General features: G+C 45.4%; 1 non-coding gene across 1 annotated transcript; it reads left to right on the top strand.

Annotated features, from left to right (window-relative positions):
- The first annotated feature begins 5123 nt into the window (after positions 1 to 5123).
- LOC112085930 lies at positions 5124 to 5230 on the top strand. The gene has a single exon (XR_002899208.1). It is a non-coding gene; the product is annotated as a small nucleolar RNA R71 (small nucleolar RNA).
- Positions 5231 to 5611: the final 381 nt, after the last annotated feature.

Below are 5611 nucleotides of genomic sequence, written 5' to 3'. Positions count from 1 at the left end.
TTAGAATTAGCAACTAGGACAGTGAGCCTTGAATTCTTTTAGTGATACACTCTCTCATTAAGGAATATGAACTCCCAATGCATACAACCTCTTTCTCTCATTTGCTCTTTCTGCTTGAGGACAAGCAAAGGACAAGTGTGGGGGAGTTGATATGTTCATAATTTGCATCATTTAGGTTGCATATTCAATTCCAAATCATGTTTTATTTCATGCATTTTAGGTCCTTAGGGTTTGTTTTAGAACTTAGGAGTTGCATTAGGTCCCAATGAGTCTTTGCATGTTTTGAGTGTTTATCAGGTGTATTTGGAGCTATTTGGAGTTGAAAGGATGAATCCAGGAAGAGAAATGGTGATCAAAGCTTGAAAGATTGTGAAAATGGGTTTTGGAGGTTCTCGGCCATTCTCGCGTACCGCAGGAAGGTTTTTCTCGGCCATTCTCATGTACCGCGGGTGGATTCCTCGGCCAAAACGCGTACTGGCTTAATGAATTCCTCGGCCAAAATTTCCGGATGCAGACACGTTTCCGAAATCGCCTGTCCGGGGAACCTTCCGGTCCGATTCAGCTGTCGGTTGCTTCATCAAAGTTGGAGACGATTGGATCACGGTTCCAGAGCAAGTGAAATCATAGAATTCGGAAACGTGAGCAGAGAGTTAAGCTTGTCGGAAGGAACTCCTGTCTCGCTGCCGTTTTGGACCGACCCGATGAGCTCCGAAGAATGCGAAGGACGGTGCACTTACAGACCGATTCAGTTTACGGGGCCTTCCTCAGAAACCGAGATATTGGAGTCCTCTTTCCAGAACGTTTGAGATCATTCAATTCGGAGCTGTGAGCAAGAAGATAACGTTTCCGGAATGGACACACATCTAGAAGCCTCTTTCTGATCGTGTCAATGCACTGCGAAGACGAGCCCTCCAGGAAACCTTCCACTTCCCAAGTGATAACTAAGAGTTTTCAGGCTCTTAGAAGGGTTATCAATCCCCTTGTCAAAGTAGTATAAGGGGTGTCAAACCAAGCTTGTAAACGAGACACTAGCCTATGTCATTTGTTCACTTAAGTCAAGACAAGATGATAAAAGTTTGGTGACGATGATTAACAGGCAAATGAGCAATAAAGTTAAATAAAAGCAGAGATTTAAACTAATCAAGATGCAAATAACAAACAGGTGATTCAGATGATGGTAATGAATGATAAAGGCAGAAGCTTTAGACAGGATATTTGACTCGATGCTTCCAAGTTAGACTAAGGGGCTAATGAATCATTTTATCAAGCGATTTCATTTGACTTTGAACTCAAGGCACGTTAATCTTCTCATGAAAGTATTAAACGTCTAAACTGATCCTCTTTCATACCAAAATCCCTTTGGAGAAACACGAATCAGTCAGCAATAAGAATCGGTTCAAAAACGTCATTTAAGAGAACAAACTATCACTCTCGCGATGAAAGACTCTTAAACCCTTAACCGAATGGTTCAGTCATTTCTACAAACACTTCTGATGCTAGATATGTCTCAGATCTGAATCTCAAGTGATGTGCTTGGATCCAGCGTAGAGATCTCGTCGGTTAAGGAATGAAACATGCAAGACTAGACACCTAAACCCATTAATCCTCCTTGAAAGCACCCTAATCTACCTATCTAAAGCCGCTTAAACGACTACTCACTGATCATAACGAGCTCACTAAGTCCTTTGCAAGACGTGTAGCTAGTCATGATAAGGAGTTTGATGTTGGATGATAAAAGAAATAAAGAAAGAACAAGATTCTGATGCAAAAAGGAGATATCGGATTAGATTAATCAAGTTTCACAAAAGAGGCAAGTTCTTAGAGCTAAAAAAAGAGATAAGAGATAAGATAAGTAGGTTTTTAGTCTCAAAATGTATTTATAGCAAAGGGAAAGTGTCGTGGGTCAGCCCGGAACAAACCGGGTACTGAACCACCTGCTTGGGTTGATGGGTGAGTGCCACGGTGTGTCGGAAAGTGAAGCCGAGGTCTTCATGCCGAGGCGTGCACGTGAGTCAGGATCCAGATGAAGATCTCGTGAAGAACACGACAAGAACATGCATGAACCCTAGTCTTTGATCTATCCTCACGTGTATGTTCTTGAGCCATTCTGTTCTTGATTCTGGGTTCGTGACAAGGGACCTCGGGATAAAATGTCAAGGGGTCATGATGTCGAGGTGCTTGGGAGAACACAGTCCAGCATGCACGCCGAGGTCATTACACCGAGGTGTACTTTCAACACTTAGTCGTTTCCAGCTTCAGTTCTTACGTATGCATGCCTCGATCTAACCATGCCAAGGCTTTGGCACGAGGTCTAGTCCAGAATACTTCCAAGATATGAGCCTCGACTTGAGTGACGCCAAGGTAAAGATACCGAGGCTTGTGAGAATACTTAGCGCGTATCGCAACTCTTTTAGGCTTGTATCGACCATGTCACCTTCCGGAAGCAGTAACTTTCAGCACACGACTCCAATTGCTCTGGGACCAGTTCCACAGTCAAGATGACTCAATAAGCTCGAACTTTGGTGAAGAAACCATCGGAGCTTGGGGAGTGGAAGGCTTCCTGGATTTAACATCTTTGCGCCGCATTGAAATCACTGGAAAAAAGACTTTTAGACCGATGTGAACTCCGGAGACCCTATCTTCCAAACCTTTGCTCCGAATTGAGCGATTCCAAATGCTCTGAGAAGATCTTCCATGGATCTCGAACTTTGGTGAAGACCGGGTAAGCTGGTTCGGTCTGGAGGGGCTCCGTCCGCCATGATCTTTGAAGTTCGCCGTTCAGTTCTCGGGTACGCGCAATGCTTGTGAATGCTCCGGTAACCGGCTTTGTATTCCAACTCAACCTGTGGGTGCATATATCAGGAGAGATTCCTCTAATGTCAGCCAAGGAATACCCTATGGCTCTCCTGAATTTCCTTATTTCACTAAGTAATGCACGTTCCTCATGCTCAACCAAGTTATCGTTTATGATCACAGGAAAAGTAGAGTTTAGACCTAAGAATGCATACCAGAGCCCTGTTGGTAGAGGCTTGAGCTCAACAAGGGGTGCGTCTGCCTCATTCCAATCGGCATCAAAGCTGCATTGGCCCAGAACAGCTTCCTCGACCTTTGCTTCATTCTCGTGCGGTTTACCATCGGCCTCGGTATGAGTTGTCACGGCCATGATATCTCGAGGTGTCTCTTCTTTTCCCTTTGACTCCTCGCTTTCTAGAATGTCGAGGCTGCTCGTGTGGAGCTCCAAAAACCTTGCCTTAGCTCCAAGTTCCCTCGGTTGGTCCAAAAGACGCTTGTACACCTCGCTTTCCTCGTTCAAGTACCCGTGCTCGCTTTGTTCCCGCGTTAAGACCACTTGTAATGGATCCTCTGCGTTCAACTCTTCAAGGAGCTCATCAGCCAGCTCCTCCATTACCTCCACATAGAAAACCTGACCTCCAATGGTTGGTTTCTTCATCATTTCCTTCACGTTGAACTTCATAGTCTCGGAACCGATATGTAGTTCAATCATTCCTCCTCTCACATCTATTATGGCTCCTGCGGTTGCTAAGAACGGTCGGCCCAAGATGATAGGGTCTAATGGTTCCTCGTCCATCTCAAGAACTATAAAGTCCGTGGGGATTTCTATCTCACCGATCCTCAAAGGTAGATCCTCAAGCAACCCCACCGGTAATCTAACCGATCTATCAGCTAATACAAGAGATATCTTGGCTGGCTTGTAGCTTTTGTATCCCAATCTCTTGGCCACCGTGTAAGGCATTTAGCTCACAGAAGCTCCAAGGTCATATAAACAGTTTGAGAACTTCAGGTGACCTAAAGCACACGGGAAAGTGAAGCTGCCCGGATCGGATAGCTTCCTTGGTATAGATCTTCTTTGTATTATGGCACTGCACTCATGGCTCAGTATCACCATACCCTGGAGCTCCTTTGTCTTGTTGAGGATCCCGTCCTTTAGAAACTTCCCAAGCTGGGGTATAGCTAAGAAAGCATCTATAATGGGTAAGGTGAGTTGCGTGTTCTCCAAGTGTTTCTCAAAGACCGCCTTGGCCTTGTCTAGGATTTTCTTTTTGAAACGCCCTGGGAACGGTATCTTGGGTTGATAAGGTGGTGGTGGAACATAGGGCTTTTCAAGCTCGGTTGTCTTTTCCACCTCTTTTCCTTTGTCCTTGATCGGTTCCTTCTCTAAGACCGCTTCTTTACACGCATCGTCTGAGGCTGCCTCCCCCTCTAATTGCTCCTTACCACTCCTCAATGTGATAGCGTTCACATACTCTTTAGGGTTCGGCTCCGGTTTACCTGGTAAAGCCGGGCCTCTTGATGATGTAGAAGCTTGATTCTCCTTAAGCTCTCTGATATCTTGCTGCATTGTCGCGTGCTGGCTCTCAACCCTTTTCTGGCCCTGTAACAGTTGCTGTAGTATCCCACAGACGTCGTTCCCCATTTGATTCTGACCCGTTCCCTGAATCTGTTGTTGATTACCCATCGGCTACGGATGGAACCCTGGTGGAAACTTGTGTTGCTGCGGTTGGTTGTTGAAGTTGTTACTCTGAGCCGCTTGATTCTGCTGAGTGTAGCCGTGCTGTTGCCCACTGAACTGTTGCTTGGGCTGGAAGGTATTCTGAAAAGGAGCCTTTTGAGCATAGCTTTGTTGTTGTTGTTGAGCAGGGTACACTTGGTCTTGAGGGTTAGCTACATTCGGGTTTCTGTATGAGAGGTTTGGGTTACTGTTGTTGTTGTTAGACCGCTGATACCTCTGCTGATTCCCTATGTAATTCAGCTCCTCTTGTGTTAGACCATCTTCATCAACATTGTCAAAACTTGGCCCTTGCTCATCAAACTCGCCTACAAAGTATATTGGCTTTTGAGTCGCCATCAAAACCTTGTCAAGCTTACTCTGAAGCTCTCTTATATCCTTTTTCATGCGCTGTTCATCACTAGATCCCTCTGTACGGTTTGCTCTATCAAAGTCCTCTCCATACGTGTCATTGGACATGGCTAGGTTCTCAACTAGTTCCATTGCCGCAGTGATCTCTTTTCCAAGAAAATTCCCATTTGAAGCTGTATCGAGTTGGTTTCTGATCTTGGGGAGTGCACCTCAGTATAAAGTACTCAAGAGGGATGCCTCTGAGAAGCCGTGGTGTGGGCATTGGTTAGTGTAGCTTCTAAACCGTTCCCAAGCTTCACTAAAGCTCTCGTTATTGTGTTGCGTGAAACTTGAGATCTGATTCCTGAGCTTAGCCGTGCGTGATGTGGAAAAGAACTTTGATAAGAACGCCAGTTTACACTGCTCCCAGGTTTGTATAGAACCCCTCAGTATATTCTTTTCCCACTGGTGTGCTTTATCACCGAGGCTGAAAGGGAACAAGCGTAGCTTGAAGCTATCTTCGGAGACGCCATTTATCTTGGTTAAGTCGCAAACCCGATCAAATTGATCTAGATGCTCAAGAGGGTCTTCTCCAGCCAGACCGTGGAACTTTGAGTTTTGCACCATATTGAGCAGGGAAGCTTTAACTTCAAAGTTGTTGTTTTGAACTGGTGGAGCTTGAATCCCAGCTCGGTATTGGTGCGCATTAGCTCGGTCATTCTCTCCAACACAGATTGGAGGATGTTGTCTCTG

Source organism: Eutrema salsugineum, unplaced genomic scaffold (assembly GCF_000478725.1).
Source record: "Eutrema salsugineum unplaced genomic scaffold, Eutsalg1_0 scaffold_3, whole genome shotgun sequence".
NCBI classification, from domain to species: Eukaryota; Viridiplantae; Streptophyta; class Magnoliopsida; order Brassicales; family Brassicaceae; genus Eutrema; species Eutrema salsugineum.
The sequence above is the reverse complement of the archived record's forward strand: the minus strand, read 5'-3'. Positions and strand labels throughout refer to the sequence as shown.